This window comes from Rhinoderma darwinii, chromosome 4, assembly GCF_050947455.1.
Source record: "Rhinoderma darwinii isolate aRhiDar2 chromosome 4, aRhiDar2.hap1, whole genome shotgun sequence".
In the NCBI taxonomy this organism is placed as follows: Eukaryota; Metazoa; Chordata; class Amphibia; order Anura; family Rhinodermatidae; genus Rhinoderma; species Rhinoderma darwinii.
The window spans coordinates 400,674,076-400,697,973 of record NC_134690.1 but is presented as its reverse complement, the minus strand read 5'-3'; the positions used below and the strand labels follow the sequence as shown (position 1 = coordinate 400,697,973).

The window sequence follows — 23,898 nt, the reverse complement described above, 5'->3', positions numbered from 1 at the left end:
CAGAGACTGGATATTATATATACTACTGACCACCAGATACAGATATTATATATACTACTGACCACCAGAGACTGGATATTATATATACTACTGACCACCAGATACAGATATTATATATACTACTGACCACCAGAGACTGGATATTATATATACTACTGACCACCAGAGACTGGATATTATATATACTACTGACCACCAGAGACTGGATATTATATATACTACTGACCACCAGAGACTGGATATTATATATACTACTGACCACCAGAGACTGGATATTATATATACTACTGACCACCAGAGACTGGATATTATATATACTACTGACCACCAGAGACTGGATATTATATATACTACTGACCACCAGAGACTGGATATTATATATACTACTGACCACCAGAGACTGGATATTATATATACTACTGACCACCAGAGACTGGATATTATATATACTACTGACCACCAGAGACTGGATATTATATATACTACTGACCACTAGATACTGGATATTATATATACTACTGACCACCAGAGACTGGATATTATATATACTACTGACCACCAGAGACTGGATATTATATATACTACTGCCCACTAGATACTGGATATTGTATATACTACTGACCACCAGAGACTGGATATTGTATATACTACTGACCACCAGAGACTGGATATTATATATACTACTGACCACCAGAGACTGGATATTATATATACTACTGACCACCAGAGACTGGATATTATATATACTACTGACCACCAGAGACTGGATATTATATATACTACTGACCACCAGAGACTGGATATTATATATACTACTGACCACCAGATACAGATATTGTATATACTACTGACCACCAGAGACTGGATATTATATATACTACTGACCACCAGAGACTGGATATTGTATATACTACTGACCACCAGATACAGATATTGTATATACTACTGACCACCAGAGACTGGATATTGTATATACTACTGACCACCAGAGACTGGATATTATATATACTACTGACCACCAGATACAGATATTATATATACTACTGACCACCAGAGACTGGATATTGTATATACTACTGACCACCAGATACAGATATTATATATACTACTGACCACCAGAGACTGGATATTATATATACTACTGACTAACAGAGACTGGATATTATATATACAAGACCCCCAGAGACTGGATATTGTATATACAACTGACCACCGGAGACTGGATATTGTATATACTACTGACCACCAGAGACTGGATATTATATATACTACTGACCACCGGAGACTGGATATTATATATACTACTGACCACGAGGGACTGGATATTATATATACTACTGACCACCGGAGACTGGATATTGTATATACTACTGACCACCAGAGACTGGATATTATATATACTACTGACCACCAGAGACTGGATATTATATATACTACTGACCACTAGATACTGGATATTATATATACTACTGACCACCAGATACAGATATTATATATACTACTGACCACCAGAGACTGGATATTATATATACTACTGACCACCAGAGACTGGATATTATATATACTACTGACCACCGGAGACTGGATATTTTATATACTACTGACCACGAGGGACTGGATATTGTATATACTACTGACCACGAGGGACTGGATATTGTATATACTACTGACCACCAGAGACTGGATATTATATATACTACTGACCACGAGGGACTGGATATTGTATATACTACTGACCACCAGATACAGATATTATATATACTACTGACCACGAGGGACTGGATATTGTATATACTACTGACCACGAGGGACTGGATATTGTATATACTACTGACCACAAGGGACTGGATACTATATATACTACTGACCACCAGAGACTGGATATTGTATATACTACTGACCACCAGATACAGATATTATATATACTACTGACCACGAGGGACTGGATATTGTATATACTACTGACCACGAGGGACAGGATATTGTATATACTACTGACCACAAGGGACTGGATATTATATATACTACTGACCACCAGAGACTGGATATTATATATACTACTGACCACGAGGGACTGGATATTGTATATACTACTGACCACCAGAGACTGGATATTATATATACCACTGACCACTAGAGACTGGATATTATATATACTACTGACTACCGGAGACTGGATATTGTATATACTACTGACCACGAGGGACTGGATATTGTATATACTACTGACCACGAGGGACTGGATATTGTATATACTACTGACCACGAGGGACTGGATATTGTATATACTACTGACCACCAGAGACTGGATATTATATATACTACTGACCACGAGGGACTGGATATTGTATATACTACTGACCACGAGGGACTGGATATTTTATATACTACTGACCACCAGAGACTGGATATTATATATACTACTGACCCCCGGAGACTGGATATTATATATACTACTGACCACGAGGAACTGGATATTGTATATACTACTGACCACCAGAGACTGGATATTATATATACTACTGACCACTAGATACTGGATATTGTATATACTACTGACCACCAGAGACTGGATATTATATATACTACTAACCACTAGATACTGGATATTATATATACTACTGACCACCAGAGACTGGATATTGTATATACTACTGACCACCAGAGACTGGATATTATATATACTACTGACCACTAGATACTGGATATTGTATATACTACTGACCACCAGAGACTGGATATTATATATACTACTAACCACTAGATACTGGATATTATATATACTACTGACCACCAGAGACTGGATATTATATATACTACTGACCACCGGAGACTGGATATTGTATATACTACTGACCACGAGGGACTGGATATTGTATATACTACTGACCACGAGGGACTGGATATTGTATATACTACTGACCACGAGGGACTGGATATTGTATATACTACTGACCACCAGAGACTGGATATTATATATACTACTGACCACGAGGGACTGGATATTGTATATACTACTGACCATGAGGGACTGGATATTATATATACTACTGACCACCAGAGACTGGATATTATATATACTACTGACCCCCCGAGACTGGATATTATATATACTACTGACCACGAGGAACTGGATATTGTATATACTACTGACCACGAGGGACTGGATATTGTATATACTACTGCCCACTAGATACTGGATATTGTATATACTACTGACCACCAGAGACTGGATATTATATATACTACTGACCACTAGATACTGGATATTGTATATACTACTGACCACCAGAGACTGGATATTATATATACTACTAACCACTAGATACTGGATATTATATATACTACTGACCACCAGAGACTGGATATTGTATATACTACTGACCACCAGAGACTGGATATTATATATACTACTGACCACTAGATACTGGATATTGTATATACTACTGACCACCAGAGACTGGATATTATATATACTACTAACCACTAGATACTGGATATTATATATACTACTGACCACCAGAGACTGGATATTATATATACTACTGACCACCAGAGACTGGATATTATATATACTACTAACCACTAGATACTGGATATTGTATATACTACTGATCCCCGGAGACTGGATATTATATATACTACTGACCACCAGAGACTAGATATTGTATATACTACTGACCACTAGATACTGGATATTATATATACTACTGACCACCAAAGACTGGATATTGTATATACTACTGACCACCAGAGACTGGATATTATATATACTACTGACCACGAGGGACTGGATATTGTATATACTACTGACAACTAGATACTGGATATTGTATATACTACTGACCACCAAAGACTGGATATTATATATACTACTGCCCACTAGATACTGGATATTGTATATACTACTGACCACTAGATACTGGATATTGTATATACTACTGACCACCAAAGACTGGATATTATATATACTACTGCCCACTAGATACTGGATATTATATATACTACTGACCACTAGATACTGGATATTGTATATACTACTGACCACTAGATACTGGATATTATATATACTATAGTAATGGGAAGAGCTTGTGCCTTTTGCATATAACATTTTTTAACAATTTCTGCTTCCCAATTTTACATTTTTTGGGCAGTATCATTGGTCATCTTGTTGGGGGCTCTACCCTAGTTCCAGATGCCCTTTAAAGTGAATGTCCCCCTTTTAACACTATCTTATTTTCAAGGTCTAACATTCTGTATTGATTAATTTTTACAGAGTTCCTAATCTCCTGCATAGATATAGAGTTAAATTCTGACATCCTGCAGCCACCACTAGGGGGAGCTTAGGAATTGCATACACCAAATATATTAAAGTCCATAATAAAACAGTATGCAGTGAGCTCCCCCTAGTGGTGGCCGAAGGAAGCCAGAACTGTATCATGTCAGTCTATGTCTTTGCAGGGGATTTGGAGCTCTGTATCAGTAACTCTGACCACTATAAGGAAATATTATGAAATTGCGTAGCACCGAATGTTAAACTTAATGAGATAGAAATACCCCCCCACCCAAAAAAAAAAAAGAAGTCTTAACACCTATATAAATGTGATTGCTCTATATACCACGTTAAAAATAAAAATTGCCATTTTCAGGGTGAAATATTTCAAATTAGTGTCTATGGTATATACTTATGGGCAAATGCAGAGAGGGTCAATTTCCTTTCTCGATAAATATTATGTTTTACAGCCCATTTAATGGAAAATAAACCGTTCTTATAATTGGGCTATATTTTTTCCACAAAGCTGCGCCAAGGTAGCCCAGTGTGTGCGTCTTCTTCTGTGTGCCCTCTATAACATCTGGCTCTTACTATGGATTATTGTGGTGTAAGGTTTATCTCTTCCTTATCTCCACTGACCACAAATCAGTTTTACAACTCATTAATTGATTGTCAAAAAGTAATAATCCCATTTTACAGGGTCTGCATTACTTTCTGTACAAATAATTGACACTTTATTACATTCATAAAGCCGGTGGAACCTTAAATCATCTTCTAAGTACAATAACAGGAGGTGAGAACTGGACTGTACGAAATCAACCGGCTGAGACGCTGCTGCCTGACATTGAGGTGATGGACTATAAAATGGATAGGATATTGTAATGTCAATAAATAAGGGATTTTTTTTTCCCGGCTGGTGATATCAGTGTGAGATGTTGGTCCCCACATCATGAAGGTGTCAACCCATTACCATTGTTCATAGAGCATTTAAGTGCTTTCAGTATATCAGTTCTCATGGATGATTTTCACAGTTTAGCAAGTGATGACGAGAAGAAAATAAAATCTTGTTATATTGGAGCTCAGAAAACGGGGAGACGACCTGAGGAAGCTTTATACAGCATTTCCGAGACTTCCTTAGACATAGTTGGATGTTATCACTCCTGTTAAAGGGAAATTACACCGATGCTCCACCTTTTATTAACATTGGCTTTAGGATCGGCAGCATTTTTGTAATAGATCTTCATCACCTTTTTTGCTGTTTTCACCTTTTTTGCGGTGGAAACCATCAACAAGTAGGATAATTATTTTGTACTTGTCTTTCAATGCCTTTATTTTTATTCTAATTGTGACTTAGGCATGTTGTGTGACCGCCATATTGTGCCTTTGTATTGCACCGTATAAAAAGAGATATACTTTTCCAGTAGCAATGAAATATTGTATGGCTACCGTATAACTTGTATGTACTGGAGCCGTAACATGACCATGTGCATGGGCCCTTAACATGTATCTTCTTATGTCTTCTCTATTGTTCCCTTTTATCAGCCATTTCAGGTTGGGGAGAGACTATGTGACTGTAGTGCCCTTCCACTCTTCTTATAATGCTGCCGCGGTATAATAATGATATATCATGCTAGAAAATGTTGCTTCCCATCAAAGGGCACGATGTGTTGAAATGAATCAATCATTAAAGGGCATTTGTCTCTAAAAGCACAAAAAAAATCCCCACTAAAAGACGACCTTAAAGGACTATATTAGGAAATTCTGAGTATATAGAGGAGGGTCCTCCGTTCAGGATCCTCATCCCTTAAGGCTCTTTTACACCGGCCGATAAGCAGCCGGTGCAGCGAGCGCCAATCAACGAGACATCGTTGATTGGCGCTCGTTTGCTCCTGTCACATGGAGCTATGGATGGGGACAAGCGGTCGTTACTGCGATCGCTCGTCCTCATACATTATCATCATGTCGGCAGCGCGTCTCCCTGTTTACCCACCAACATGTGCTGCCGACAACGATAATATTTCACTTTTTTGAAACGATACGACCAGCAGATGATCGAGTGTTTGCTCGTTCACCTGCTGATCGCTGCCCTGTTTACACCGGGCAATTATTCGCCACGAGCGTTATATGACAAGCGTTTTACTCACGATCAGAGTAAAACCCCTTTTAGTCAGAGTGGAGAGCGGTTACATAGAGCGTCTCTCTCTCTGGAGGACCTGTCCTGTCCTGTATTACACACACAACACATTGATGTGAATGGACATTGATGTGAATGGATGTGTAATGCTTCATTTCCCCTGTGGTGGCGCTGCAGGGAAACTAAATACTTACTGCCAGGTTTACCCTCAGATCACAGCTGATAGTTGGGGTTCCCAGCAGGAGGAAACTTTGTGATCAGCTTATTGTCACGTGATCCTTCTAACAAGTAGAGGTTGTCCAAAGAGGAGAGCCCCTTTAAGGGCATGACCAGATGTGGCGTTGCAGATTCTGTTGCGGCTTTGCCAAAAATGTACATTAAATTGATGCGGACTAGCCGCTGCGTATTGAGAGGAAGAGGGCTTCCCTTCTCTGTATCAGTGCAGGATAGAGAGAAGGGACAGCACTTTCCCTAGTAAAAGTAAAATAATTTCATACTTACCGGCCGTTGTCTTGGTGACGCGTCCCTCTTTCGCCATCCAGCCTGACCTCCCTGGATGACGAGGCAGTCCATGTGACCGCTGCAGCCTGTGATTGGCCTGTGATTGGCTGCAGCCTGTGATTGGACTGTGATTGGCTGCAGCCTGTGATTGGCCTGTGATTGGCTGCAGCCTGTGATTGGCCTGTGATTGGCTGCAGCCTGTGCTTGGCCTGTGATTGGCTGCAGCCGTCACTTAGACTGAAACGTCATCCTGGGAAGCCGGACTGGAGGAAGAAGCAGGGAGTTCTCGGTAAGTATGAACTTCTATTTTTTTTACAGGTTGCTGTATATTGGGATCGGTAGTCACTGTCCAGGGGGCAGAAACAGTTACTGCCGATCGCTTAACTCTTTCAGCACCCTGGACAGTGACTATTTACTGACGTCGCCTAGCAACGCTCCCGTAATTACGGGTGCACACACGTAGTCACCCGTAATTACGGGAGCCCCATTGACGTCTATGGGCCTGCCCGTGCTGTAATAACGGACCGTGATTACGGGCGTTTTTACGTTAGTCTGCATGGGGCCTCAGTCTGGCTGTAGACCTAGAAATACATAGGTCCAGCCAGAATGAAGAAATGTCATGTTAGTAAAACCAATACGCTCCGCAGCACACACAACATCTACATGACATCTGTGGACTTCATTGCGGAATTTAGAATCTCCATTGAAGTCAATGGAGAAATTCCTCAATGGGTCCGCAACAAGTCCGCCACACGTCCGCAACATCCATTGTATGCTGCGGACACCAAATTCCGCACCGCAGCCTATGCTACGCAGTGGAATTGCAGAGCAATTCAGCCACGTCTGGCCATGCCCTAAGTCTCCTTCTTCAAGTTATTAAAAATTCTATTCCATCTTGGTAACAAACAATATGGCCATGGGATTTGTCACCCAGTTTTTCTGGATGTCTGACAAATTGGTCCAGTTCTTTATCAGTACCCCCCCCCCCCCCCCCCGACCCCGGCCACTACCATATCGCTGCATAATAAGGCAGACTGGCCATAGCAATTTTGGAAAGTCTGTTTGACGTCTCAGTGGGGGCTGGCATGGCAGCCATATTGGTTAATATTTAGCTATCCTTAGGAGTAGAACTTTTTAATACTTTAAAGAAAAAGAATATTATAATTACTATGGAGTTTTTGAAAAAAAAAATATATAATAAAAGATCTTTGAGGTTGGTAGGGGGGGGAGGGGGGCACTTTTGAACTTCTCTCTTTCTTTGCTTCCAGGATCCATCCTTCATATTGTCTATCAATGTTCTGAGAATATTTCCGACATATATTACATGTAATTGTTTTGCGTCCTGCTGCTCTGTTTACTATATTGGTCCTACTGTCGTAGGTTGTAACGTAGGATAAATCCCATAATCCTTTTGGTATGGAATATTTGAACACATTACCCCTCCTCCACCCTCACAATGTGCTGCCGAGCTCCCTACTGCCATCAACTTACACATTGTCCCGAAGATTGTACGCCGATTACTGCGCATTGTGCTCTGTCGGAGCCGGCAATTTACTTCTCTCTATGCGGCCAATGTATAAGGCGACAATAACTCAAACATGATAATTTATGATCCCATATTTCACAGCCCACATTTCATGTATTATAAATTAAGCTGCCGGGCGTAGAAGAAGATTGGGGAGAACTTATGTTTATTTTCTTGGCTTTGCTTTAATATATAATGTGTATGTAACATTTTGTAAACTTTTTGTAAAGGAATGACCACCATGGAAATTTCTCAGAGCCCATGGTGGTCATGAAAGGAGCCCGTATGGTGGCCCAAGGAGGATAGATAGATAGATATGAGATAGATAGATAGATAGATAGATAGATAGATAGATAGATAGATAGATAGATAGATAGATAGATATGAGATAGATAGATAGATAGATAGATAGATAGATAGATAGATAGATAGATAGATAGATAGATAGATAGATAGATAGATAGATAGATATGAGATAGATAGATAGATAGATAAATAGATAGATAGATAGATAGATAGATAGATAGATAGATAGATAGATAGATAGATAGATAGATAGATAGATAGATAGATAGATAGATAGATAGATAGATATGAGATAGATAGATAGATAGATAGATAGATAGATAGATAGATAGATAGATAGATAGATAGATAGATAGATATGAGATAGATAGATAGATAGATAGATAGATATGAGATAGATAGATAGATAGATAGATAGATAGATAGATAGATAGATAGATAGATAGATAGATAGATAGATAGATAGATATGAGATAGATAGATATGAGATAGATAGATAGATAGATAGATATGAGATAGATAGATAGATAGATAGATAGATAGATAGATAGATAGATAGATAGATCGATAGATAGATAGATAGATAGATATATAGATAGATAGATAGATAGATAGATAGATAGATAGATAGATAGATAGATAGATAGATAGATAGATAGATAGATAGATAGATAGATAGATAGATATGGGATAGATAGATAGATAGATAGATAGATAGATAGATAGATAGATAGATAGATAGATAGATAGATAGATAGATAGATAGATAGATAGATAGATAGATAGATAGATAGATAGATAGATAGATATGGGATAGATAGATATGGGATAGATAGATAGATAGATAGATAGATAGATAGATAGATAGATAGATAGATAGATAGATAGATAGATAGATAGATAGATAGATAGATAGATAGATAGATATGGGATAGATAGATATGGGATAGATAGATAGATAGATAGATAGATAGATAGATAGATAGATAGATATGAGATAGATAGATAGATAGATAGATAGATAGATAGATAGATAGATAGATAGATAGATAGATAGATAGATAGATATGAGATAGATAGATAGATAGATAGATATGAGATAGATAGATAGATAGATAGATAGATAGATAGATAGATAGATAGATAGATATGAGATAGATAGATAGATAGATAGATAGATAGATAGATAGATAGATATGAGATAGATAGATAGATAGATAGATAGATAGATAGATAGATAGATAGATAGATAGATAGATAGATAGATAGATAGATAGATAGATAGATAGATAGATAGATAGATAGATATGAGATAGATAGATATGAGATAGATAGATATGAGATAGATAGATAGATAGATAGATAGATAGATAGATAGATAGATAGATAGATAGATAGATAGATAGATATGAGATAGATAGATAGATATGAGATAGATAGATAGATAGATATGAGATAGATAGATAGATAGATAGATAGATAGATAGATAGATAGATAGATAGATAGATAGATAGATAGAAGATATGGGACTGTTTGATCTATTTCTCCTTGGTCTTTCTATACATTAATGACCCGTAGCGTTGAATATTCGCTCCTGCGTTAGTTTAGGTCACTTTATTTCTAGATAATAAAGAGACGTTCCGTGGTTTATTAAGATGTTCTCCATATGCAAATGAGTGTAAGAATGAGCCTTAATTTACATGTCATTAGTTTCGTGAATGGAGCGTACAGTCATTTCTGCTGCTGACTGATCCTGACCTCCTGTTAATGACATAACCCGGGGTCACCCACCCACAGTACGGAACTCCTCTGGGCCGGGTGATGGGGGGCTCAGTCATTCACAGAGTAATTGGCGCGCTGCAGTCTTTGGGGTATTTGCCTATAAAACCTGATGGCAACCGATATGGCGGCTATAACCCATTGGGTTTGCTATCCAGCTTTCCCAGATTCCTGAATGGCTTAATGCGTGGTCATGCAGTGATACTCTATCGTTCCTAGCTAGGTAGATTTGACCTTCAGGACTCTGGGAAAGCTGGGGGGCAACCCTGGTAAGGCAATAATTTTTGTTGTTAGGTAAAGATAAGAAAACGTGTACTTTTACTAGACAAAAAAAGAGGTTTCATCATTAGATCTACAGATGTAGCAGAGCTAAACTGGTAATTTTGGGGTACTGAGAAAGCCAGTGTTCTTCACAGCCAGTGATTAGGAGCGTCGATGTGCAAGGAAATTCAGGAAATGTAGTCAGACCCCCATCATTTGTAGATAGCGATATACTATCACCTCTTATATTGGGAAAATCCCTTTAAATATAAATTGTGCATAAGAGAATTGCAATACCATGTCTGACCACACGTTGTGTCCATGAGCAAGATGGAGCAAATGGACTCTTTGACGGACTCAACTGCACCAAAAATGTTCATGGTCCCTTGAATGGATCCTGTAGAATATACTATTTCCCCTGCAGCATCAGAAATGTACAGGGGCTGGAAATACCCCCGACAGCCGGTAACCAGGGCATTCAGTAGCTGGATTTTTAATGATCTGGTTTAGAAGAAGGGTTAGGGACTGGCCAGGGACTGGCCAGGGACTGGCGTGTTGGGTTCTTCTTATATCATACTGTAGGATAGTCCCCAGACCGTGTACATCTGCGAGCTCCAGAGACTGTCACACGATCTCATGATATCTCATTGTCAATGATGTTAATATAATGTGTCGAATTATAATATGATGTGATGTCATTGAGTGGTTTCAAGGATCTGAAAAGCTCTAATTCTTTAACTATCTCTATAAAAATCACTAAAATCCTTAATCCTCATAACTGCTGACAGGAATAATATCTGGACATTCCCTGAACTGTGTAATATACAGGATACAACATTAAGAGAGGGGGAGGGGCAATTACCAAGGGCTTCCCTCTCTTCTATAATACCGGTCAGTACTTGCAGTATTTCCTCACGTTATTATTTATGTCCTTCCATTAATCCTTCGCTTTCTCTTCCTGTTGTCTCTCTTTCCTTCCATACCTTCTCTCGTCCTTCCTTCTTCCCTTCTCTTTCTCCCTTTCTCTACCTATTGTCTCTCTCCTTCCTTCCTTCCCTTTCTTTTACCGATTGTCTCCCTCTCCTTCCTTCCTTCCTTCCCTTTCTTTTACCGATTGTCTCCCTCTCCTTCCTTCCTCCCCTTTCTTTTACCTATTGTCTCCCTCTCCTTCCTTTCTTACCCTTCTTTTACCGATTGTCTCCCTCTCCTTCCTTCCTTCCCTTTCTTTTACCTATTGTCTCCCTCTCCTTCCTTCCTTCCCCTTCTTTTACCGATTGTCTCCCTCTCCTTCCTTCCCCTTCTTTTACCGATTGTCTCCCTCTCCTTCCTTCCTTCCTTCCTTCCCTCCCTCCCCTTCTTTTACCTATTGTCTCCCTCTCCTTCCTTCCCCTTCTTTTACCGATTGTCTCCCTCTCCTTCCTTCCTTCCTTCCTTCCTTCCCTCCCTCCCCTTCTTTTACCGATTGTCTCCCTCTCCTTCTTTCCTTCCCTTTCTTTTATCTATTGTCTTCCTCTCCTTCCTTCCCTTTCACTAACTTTTTTCTTTCTTTCTTTCTTTCTTTCTTTCTTTCTTTCTTTCTTTCTTTCTTTCTTTCTTTCTTTCTTTCTTTCTTTCTTTCTTTCTTTCTTTCTTTCTTTCTTTCTTTCTTTCTTTCTTTCTTTCTTGTTCAGATGTTTTATGGGAGCCAGTGTCCCTATGATAACACTGAGCTGCCAGAGCCTAGTGGCAAGAACACTGTTCCCTCAAGTTTTGTGCCATAAAAAATGGTGGAGTTAAACATTTCCGACCCCGCAGACGGCGGGTGCAGCTGTTATTCGGCTTATCCTTATTAGTTTGTCAATTTAACTGTTTCCTTTCCTGAGTTCACAGCTTAGAGGAATCACTGGGCAGGAAGCATCGTACCGGGAGAACAACCGGAGCAGCTCCACTCAATAAGGTCATTATGGCCCAAGTAGACCCCAGTATTGAAGAAGTTAAACGAAATCTCCTTCAGTAACTGGTCCAAAAACCTAAACACGTTTCAAGTTCATGCATCAACCTGAGCCGCAATAAAGAAATCTGAGCCTGTTATTCTGTGTGAGTTATGTCTCCATCATACAGCAGCTCGCGCCATTGATGAAGAAAGTCACTCAGGCCCAGCCAGTCCTGTTTATCATAGAGATCTATAGAGGAATGTTCCTAATCTGGGCCAGAGACAGAGAAGTTTAGAATTTGTGACTAAGAAGCAATAATAATATTGTATGACATCAGATCAATCAGCTCATGCACCGACTCTTAGGCCGTGTTCACAAAGAGTTTTTTTGCAGGCAGTAAAAAATCTGCCTCAGAATTTCTTCAGGAATTTTTAAGGCAGACTTTGAACTGCCTGCGCTTTTTTTTCCCAGTTTTTGCCACGTTTTTCGCCCGCGACCATTGAAGCTAATGCAAGGTCGCAGGCAAAAAAAAAACGCTTTTAAAAACGCTCGGAAACGAGCGCCGCAGGTTTTTTTTGCCCGCCATTCATTCAGAGACAGAAACTGGGGCAAAAAGTACATGCTGCTTTCTTTCCCCGCGAGCGGCCAAAAGCCGCCTGGAAAAAAAACCGCCTCTGCCTCCCATTGAAATCATATGGGGGTGATTTCGGCCATTTTTTGGCGCTTATTCCTGCACGGTTTCCGCAAAAAAATCAGCACCACAAACTCTGTGTGAACTGACCCTACTCTAATAGAGTCCAGGATGTTGTCCACTCTAAATCACTGCAAGAAGAATACATGGAAGCCTCATCGTTCATCACAATGCTGGCCAGGCATGGATCAGGAGAGGCCGTGTTGAGATGTAAGCAATGACGACTAGTAAGGTCAAGAACAGGTTGGATCACTGATGGAGAAGCAGAACATGGGCAGGTGGACCATCATTGCTTGTCAAGCACATAAGGAACCCGATAACTCAGGCACAAGAGTGGAGAAATGGTCATTGGTCAGCAAACAAGAATTTCCTATCCCTTTCTGGCCATTTTAATCTAATGAATGTGCATGTGGCACCAGTAAGATGGAGAAGGGGTATTCACTGGTCTACTCTGAAGAAGGTGGAGGCAGATGTCAGAGCCTGGGAACAGGAAGGCATGCCAGCTGCTGGACCGGGCATGGTAACTGGCGCTTTACACCATCATAGAAGCAAAACGTTGACCCTCTCAGGCCTGGTTAAGGTGTATGGGCACAACGTCTGCCTCATCTTTGGCTTGACAAGCATAAATCAGGTTTACCCAGATGACCATGAATCTCTCAAGACCTGGGGAGGGCGACCCTGGCATAGTCCCAGGTTTTGGTGTTGACGTCTGCCTGGCGCTACTTGATCAGTTTTCTAGTTCTCCTTGAGCCAATATTTCAATGATCTAGTAAGAGGTATCGTGAGAAATGAAGGTATTTAGCCTGCAACTACTGCAGTAGGCCATGGACTATAAGCTGCACCTCAACGGCCTCATTGGCTCAACCCATCTGGGGCCATCATGAAGGCTTGAGCTACTCTCCGTGAATCTGTCCTGATGCTGTAATTCCTCAGAATTTATATGTTTATCTGGTTGAACCTGTATCCATCTCTGACAACCTCTGATGGGCGCTCGGCTCGCGGCACTTCACATTTCCATTGATGTGGTCACGGGTCGGCCTGAGCCTAAGGCGCATAGATTCCTGGGCAGGGGTTGTCCTCTCCCGTCAGGTTATCTCCGCTTAGATCTCTCCTGATGTGTATGACTCTGCTGCTCGTCCGGCTCCTGCTCTGACCTTTCTATGTGACCGGGCAGCTCTTGTCTCCTGTTCTCATGTGGTAGAAGAACATTACTCAGTCATTCAGGAACGCAGTTATTACTATTTGGTTGTACAACAAAAACTGGTCCAAAAAATAGAGAAGAAAAAAATTAAAATAATCTTCATCTATTGTCATTATTGACATTACCAATCCCCACTGCTGCTACCATCACCACCATCATCCTCACTATCATCACTACTATAATTACTGCTGCTACCATCACCACCATCATCCTCACTATCATCACTACTATAATTACTGCTGCTACCATCACCACCATCATCCTCACTATCATCACTACTATAATTACGCTGCTACCATCATCACCATCACCACCATCATCCTCACTATCATCACTACTATAATTACGCTGCTACCATCATCACCATCACCACCATCATCCTCACTATCATCACTACTATAATTACTGCTGCTACCATCACCACCATCATCCTCACTATCATCACTACTATAATTACTGCTGCTACCATCACCACCATCATCCTCACTATCATCACTACTATCATTACTGCTGCTACCATCACCACCATCATCCTCACTATCATCACTACTATAATTACTGCTGCTACCATCACCACCATCATCCTCACTATCATCACTACTATAATTACTGCTGCTACCATCACCACCATCATCCTCACTATCATCACTACTATAATTACTGCTGCTACCATCACCACCATCATCCTCACTATCATCACTACTATCATTACTGCTGCTACCATCACCACCATCATCCTCACTATCATCACTACTATAATTACTGCTGCTACCATCATCACCATCACCACCATCATCCTCACTATCATCACTACTATAATTACTGCTGCTACCATCACCACCATCATCCTCACTATCATCACTACTATAATTACTGCTGCTACCATCACCACCATCATCCTCACTATCATCACTACTATAATTACTGCTGCTACCATCACCACCATCATCCTCACTATCATCACTACTATAATTACTGCTGCTACCATCACCACCATCATCCTCACTATCATCACTACTATAATTACTGCTGCTACCATCACCACCATCATCCTCACTATCATCACTACTATAATTACTGCTGCTACCATCACCACCATCATCCTCACTATCATCACTACTATAATTACGCTGCTACCATCACCACCATCATCCTCACTATCATCACTACTATAATTACTGCTGCTATCATCACCACCATCATCCTCACTATCATAACTACTATAATTACTGCTGTTACCATCACCACCATCATCCTCACTAGCATCACTACTATAATTACTGCTGCTACCATCACCACCATCATCCTCACTATCATCACTACTATAATTACTGCTGCTACCATCACCACCATCATCCTCACTATCATCACTACTATCATTACTGCTGCTACCATCACCACCATCATCCTCACTATCATCACTACTATAATTACTGCTGCTACCATCACCACCATCATCCTCACTATCATCACTACTATAATTACTGCTGCTACCATCACCACCATCATCCTCACTATCATCACTACTATAATTACTGCTGCTACCATCACCACCATCATCCTCACTATCATCACTACTATAATTACTGCTGCTACCATCACCACCATCATCCTCACTATCATCACTACTATAATTACTGCTGCTACCATCATCACCATCACCACCATCATCCTCACTATCATCACTACTATAATTACTGCTGCTACCATCACCACCATCATCCTCACTATCATCACTACTATAATTACTGCTGCTACCATCACCACCATCATCCTCACTATCATCACTACTATCATTACTGCTGCTACCATCACCACCATCATCCTCACTATCATCACTACTATAATTACTGCTGCTACCATCACCACCATCATCCTCACTATCATCACTACTATAATTACTGCTGCTACCATCACCACCATCATCCTCACTATCATCACTACTATAATTACTGCTGCTACCATCACCACCATCATCCTCACTATCATCACTACTATCATTACTGCTGCTATCATCACCACCATCATCCTCACTATCATCACTACTATCATTACTGCTGCTACCATCACCACCATCATCCTCACTATCATCACTACTATCATTACTGCTGCTATCATCACCACCATCATCCTCACTATCATCACTACTATCATTACTGCTGCTACCATCACCACCATCATCCTCACTATCATCACTACTATAATTACGCTGCTACCATCATCACCATCACCACCATCATCCTCACTATCATCACTACTATAATTACGCTGCTACCATCATCACCATCACCACCATCATCCTCACTATCATCACTACTATAATTACTGCTGCTACCATCACCACCATCATCCTCACTATCATCACTACTATAATTACTGCTGCTACCATCACCACCATCATCCTCACTATCATCACTACTATAATTACTGCTGCTACCATCACCACCATCATCCTCACTATCATCACTACTATCATTACTGCTGCTATCATCACCACCATCATCCTCACTATCATCACTACTATAATTACGCTGCTACCATCATCACCATCACCACCATCATCCTCACTATCATCACTACTATAATTACTGCTGCTACCATCACCACCATCATCCTCACTATCATCACTACTATAATTACTGCTGCTACCATCACCACCATCATCCTCACTATCATCACTACTATCATTACTGCTGCTACCATCACCACCATCATCCTCACTATCATCACTACTATAATTACTGCTGCTACCATCACCACCATCATCCTCACTATCATCACTACTATAATTACTGCTGCTACCATCACCACCATCATCCTCACTATCATCACTACTATAATTACGCTGCTACCATCATCACCATCACCACCATCATCCTCACTATCATCACTACTATAATTACGCTGCTACCATCATCACCATCACCACCATCATCCTCACTATCATCACTACTATAATTACTGCTGCTACCATCACCACCATCATCCTCACTATCATCACTACTATAATTACTGCTGCTACCATCACCACCATCATCCTCACTATCATCACTACTATAATTACTGCTGCTACCATCACCACCATCATCCTCACTATCATCACTACTATCATTACTGCTGCTATCATCACCACCATCATCCTCACTATCATCACTACTATAATTACTGCTGCTACCATCACCACCATCATCCTCACTATCATCACTACTATCATTACTGCTGCTACCATCACCACCATCATCCTCAGTATCATCACTACTATAATTACGCTGCTACCATCATCATCATCACCACCATCATCCTCACTATCATCACTACTATAATTACTGCTGCTACCATCACCACCATCATCCTCACTATCATCACTACTATCATTACTGCTGCTACCATCACCACCATCATCCTCACTATCATCACTTCTATAATTACGCTGCTACCATCATCACCGTCACCACCATCATCCTCACTATCATTACTACTATAATATCATTATAACCATCACCACCATCACCATCATAATTACTGCTATCATATCATTATTACCACCACCATCATCATCAGCACTACTACCATAATTATTGCTCTCATATCATCATCACCACCATCATACTTACACTTTTCATCATCACTATATTATTATATAACTTCATCATTTACATTACCATTACTATCATTTTCATCATCATCATCATTATATTTCCTACTATCATCTTCTTCATCATCATCATCGCTAGCAGTATCACTATCATCCTTATAATTTCTGTCCCCACCACCAAAACAATAATCCTCATCATCTTCCCCATCACTACCATCATCATTACCAGTGTCATTATCACAATTAGAAATTAGAGCGCAAATTTTCCGTAATTCATTCCGGGTCAAATTTGATCCGAATAAAATCTATCTATCTATCTATCTATCTATCTATCTATCTATCTATCTATCTATCTATCTATCTATCTCATATCTATCTATCTATCTATCTATCTATCTATCTATCTATCTATCTATCTATCTCATATCTATCTATCTATCTATCTATCTCATATCTATCTATCTATCTATCTATCTATCTATCTATCTATCTATCTATCTATCTATCTATCTATCTATCTATCTATCTATCTATCTATCATCTATCTATCTCATATCTATCTAATATCTATCTATCTATCTCATATCTATCTATCTATCTATCTATCTATCTATCTATCTATCTATCTATCTATCTATCTATCTATCTATCTATCTATCTCATATCTATCTATCTATCTATCTATCTATCTATCTATCTATCTATCTATCTATCTATCTATCTATCTATCTATCTATCTATTATATTTCACTCTATCTTAAATGTGTTCATTGAAGTACATATCTACCTATGATTACAATTAGACAAATAGCAAGCCCAGTATAGTAATAATTAGAGATGAGCGAATCGATTCTACACAAATCGCGTTTGTTGCGAATTTCCACAAATTTTCGGATTTTAGCAAATCCGAACAGCCAATTATGAGGGGTAGAGGGTGTTAGTCACTGATGAGGGTCGATAACAGTCATATAAGTCATAACCACTATAAACAGCCCAACCAGGAAATGCTGCTGCTTTGTGGGGTTACAGAAAGGAGAGAGAGGACGTCAGACAGAGAGTAAGATAATAAAACACAGAATACAGATAGATAGTGGATTAGTGTCGGTGAGTGTGTTTCATAGTGAGGAGAATAGGATAGTTGGACTTACAATAATTTGATAAAGAGATAGATTTTAGGGAGAGATAAGTGTGTTAGACAGGCATCCATTGCTGAAAGTGAGTGCTGCTGCAGCTATACAATTATTTATTTATTTATTTATTGCAATTTCAACTGTTTTTAGTTTATTTTAATCACTTTTTGTAAAGATACATCTAAGTATATCAGATCCGTCAATAGTCACTGGCTGACTGTTTACATGGTAAAAAAAAATTAGATAAAAAACGAATTACCAATGAGGAACATTTTCTAAAAGTTTATAGAAACAGGTTAGTAATTTACTAGATTACTCATTTACTGACGACTGAGTCACAACTTAAAGCTTCTTGACCTTAATGTAAAATCTGTAAGGCAGACCCCCACCTACCCTCTGCCTTATATCATTTATTCCCCCCCTCCCCCCCCCCCCCGATAGCTACGCTCCTCGCCATAGTCAATGCTAGTTAATAGTAGAGCATTATTTTACAGGTAAACTCCACCTAAATCACGATGGCCTTAAATGATCTGTGCACATTTTTCATTGTTCCAATGCATCTGCCCAAAAAATATTCTGCGTCTACCATTTTGTGTATACAGCTTCAATGCAGAGCTATGTGTCTCCATGGTTACAGACTACAAACATACCCTGCATTACCTTTATCCTGCAGTCATATGCACTTCTCATTATCCGTAAATTCCTGGACAGTCCATATGTTGGGGGGGGGGCACATTGCTATCTCCACATTGAGTACTAACATGCATGGTACCCCCCTTTTAAAATAGTCCCTGCAACTCCCAGCATGTTCGAGGTTGCAGTTTTGCATCAGTCGGAGAGTCACAGTTGGGAGAGCACTGCTATACGCCATATGATATCATACATATAACATATCCTGTGATCATAGTAAGTAGCCGGCTGCTCAATACAACTCATCCCAAAGTGACAGAAGGCAATTTTCTTAGAAGTCACATGAAGAGAACATCATCTTATTGACGACTGGGGGTTAGTTGGCGATTCGGCGGGAAGAAGAGAATATAAAGGTAAATACATACATAACAATAGCTGCCATGTTTTGCACCTTCAATCACGGGGATAAATAGGCGCAATTTTCTGTACTCAACTCTGCAGATTGTAGATAATCGAGTCTAATTCTGCTGCTTTACTCCACCCGGAGCAGGTGCTCTCAATGTTGGCACAGCAGGCAGACTGGTAATACTCCTCCATCACATTGAGGGAACAAGCCGCTATTACAGATAATATTAATAATCAGCTATATCAGCATATCAGTCGTCCGGTATCTTCCCCCCCCCCCCGACTCTCCATTATATATTGATTAATGCGATTTTCCTTCACGTTGAGTCGCATGGGTCCCTGTCTCCAACGAGCTTACAATTTAATGCCTCGTTAATAGAAATCCACCTAGGCTGGAGTCATTTCATAGAAAGATGGATTTTCTGCATGTTTTTGACTCTCAGAAGATAAGAAATCCTGGTGGTGACCCCAGTACTTACAATAGTGTACAGAAACTACCTAAATAATTGTTAACACGGAACAGATGTAGCAGAGCTGAGTTTTTCATTTGGTACAGTATGCTGAGATATCACAACGTGGCATTTGTGGGAAGTCAACCTACTGCATTACCTTCGCTCACTGTTGCAGAAAATGATATATGACAAACTCAGCTCTGCTACACCAGTAATTGTATGAGGAGCATCCATACAGTAATATCTTATTGATGGGGTTTCCTTATTTACTTTTCCTGGTGAATAATGGCATTGATTATCAATTTGGGTTCAACATCTCTTTGTAAAGGCAAGTGAAGGGGACCAAGTCACAGTTATAATGAAAACCACATTTAAAGGACATGTCCATCTTTTCAATCATTCTTTTTTTTTTTGTTCCATTGCCTTCAAATGAAACAATGAAGCAGCTTTGCAAATTATCTTGATTAAAAAATGTCCGTTTTGTGTATACAGCTCCTACGCAGATCTATGTGTCTCCTTGGTTACAGACTACAAACCGATGGCACAAGACTATAGATATGTCCACCCTTCATTTTTCTTGATTTGAGATAAATGACACAATTCTTCATGATACCAATTCAATACAATCTCGCGCCACCCAGTAAAAAAAATATGATAAAAATGTATGTTTTTTTTTTTTATATTAGAGTCTATGCGATGGATGGCAGGCAGCATCCGTCAGAGGCATCCATGATAGCCATCCAGTAAAAAAAAAAAAAGAATTGGAGTCTATATCCCCAATGGGTGATGTCACCGGAGGATTCTTCTCTTTTTTTTTCACCACTTGCACCATACTTCTCGGAATAGAGATAGACACAGCAAGGACACATTTGTAATGATGCCAGCAGATAACAGAACATTTTTGAGGAGGTAGAGGACATGGACTCTTCAAAAATATTTGCAAAAAAATTATTTTTTAAAAGATGACATAAAAAAATGTAACCTCAGCTTTATCCGGTACTCATCACAGCAGAATGTCGGCTGCAATCAATTACGTGGTCAGAATAGACGGGAATTAGAAGTTTCCAACTCATACGTTCCGTACAAACCTCTGGCCTTGATGCCAAGGAGCCGGGTAAACAAGCAGTGAAGACGCTGCCACAAACAACATATCACTACACCGGCAAGTATGGATCTCAAGTGTCCAAAAATGAGGAATGGAAGCCCAAAATAAGAACCCGCTCACCCTCCGTGGAGACTTCAGTAGAAACATTCTATCAGCGGTTTCCATATATTGATTCTCCATTATTTATATAGAATTTACATAGTTTATAGTGATGGAGGCTCACAGGTGTCTAACCGCTGAGCCAGGGACTGTTGCGGATAAGGTATACCTCCCAACCGTCCCGGATCCGGCGAGACAGTCCCTGTCCCACCGTCCCGGGCGGTCTGTAAATGTCCCGCTGGGCGCTGCATTAGAACAGCTGATCGCTGCTGACTGCAGCAGAGATCAGAAGAAGGCAGGAGTCTTGCGGCGGTGTTCTCACTGGGATCGATGCCGGCCCGGGAGGGGACCAGTCCAGTCACCTGACCTATCACCTGACCTGTCATCTGACCTCACCGGTAAGGTGACTGGACTGGTTCACTCCCGGGCTGGCATCGACACCAGTGAGAACGCCGCTGCAGGACTCCTGCCTTCTTCTGACGGTGAGTGATGGGGTTATTTGTAGGGCCCGCTTCCTCGGGGCGGTGCCAGTTTTTGTTTTAGGTCCTTTCAATTTCTTGCTCAGCGTTTCAGGGTCCCCCTTTCTGAAGAAAAGACGGAGGGACCGGTGACGGTATTGTGTTTTCTGGGCATTGAAATAGATGCGGTTGCTATGGTCTATCACTTCCCGGCGGAAAAGGTGGTGAAGTTGCGTGTCGCTTTGGATATGGCTTTGGCTGAGCGTAAGTTGGAGTTGCGACAGATCCAATCTTTGTTGGGTTTGTTGGTCTTTGCGGGTCGTATTATGCCCATGGGGCGGGTGTTTGCCAGGAGGTTGTCCTTAGCTACAGTGGGCGTTTCGGTGCCTTCCCATCATGTTCGGATTTCTAGTTCTGTTAAGTCGGATTTGCGCGTCTGGCGCACTTCTTGGAAGATTACAATGGGCGTACGTGTTGGAGGGCCTGGAGTTGTTTACGGATGCGGCTGGTGCGGTGGGATTTGGGGCGTTGCTGGGTTCGGCGTGGTGCGCTGAAGCTTGGCCTGCTTCTTGGCAGGACAAGGGTTGGTGTGCAAATTTAACGATTTTGGAGCTCTTTCCCATAGTTGTCGCCGTTGAATTTTGTGGGGCGCGCCTCTCCGACAGGTCTGGGGTGTTTTGGTCTGATAATATGGGTGTTGTTTTTGTTGTTAACCAACTTACTTCCTCCTCAGGTCCGGTTTTGGCTTTGCTTCGTCATTTGGTGTTGCGTTGCTTGCAATGTAACATCCGTTTTCGAGCTCGCCATATTCCAGGTGTTCACAATGTTGTCGCTGATGCCTTATCTCGTTTTCATTGGCAGGTTTTTCGCTCCCTTTGCCCGCAGGTGGATCTGGAGGGAGCCAGCTGCCCGGAGTTTTTGTGGAGGTTGCTGGATCGGAGTTAGTGCCGCTGGTGAGGTCGTCCCTTGTGCCCTCTACCTGGGCTACTTACGGTAATGCGTGGAAGGAATGGTTGAGCGCTGCGGGGGATAGACTTGTTGGGGAGGATCCGGTGCTGCGCACGACTGTGACGCTTGAATATTTGTCAGCTTTGCGCGAGCGTGGTGTCTCGGGGGTGGTGGCTCAGCGTCGTCTGGCTGGGGTTGCCTTCTTTTCAAAGTTACGGGGGTGGTCGGATGTTACTAAATCCTTTTTTATTTTGCAAGCATTGAAGGGTTGGAAGAAGTTGGCCTCCAGGAGGGAGTCGCGTCGGCCTGTGTCCTTTTCTTTATTGCAGGAATTATAGCGGAGTTGCCGTCGGTTTGTTCTTCCCCGTATTAATCCCTTTTATTTTCGGTGTCGTTTTCGTTGTGTTTTTTTGGGGCATTGCGTATTTCGGAGCTAGTTCCGATGGGGGCGGCTCGGCCAGGGGGCCTTCATTTTGAGAATGTCGTGGTTT

General features: G+C 40.7%; 1 protein-coding gene across 1 annotated transcript in view; it reads right to left on the bottom strand.

Moving 5' to 3' along the window:
* Positions 1-23,898, bottom strand: part of LOC142760579 (ALK tyrosine kinase receptor-like) — a 358,286-nt gene that overhangs the window by 176,007 nt on the left and 158,381 nt on the right. The gene's annotated exons all lie outside the window — the stretch shown is intronic.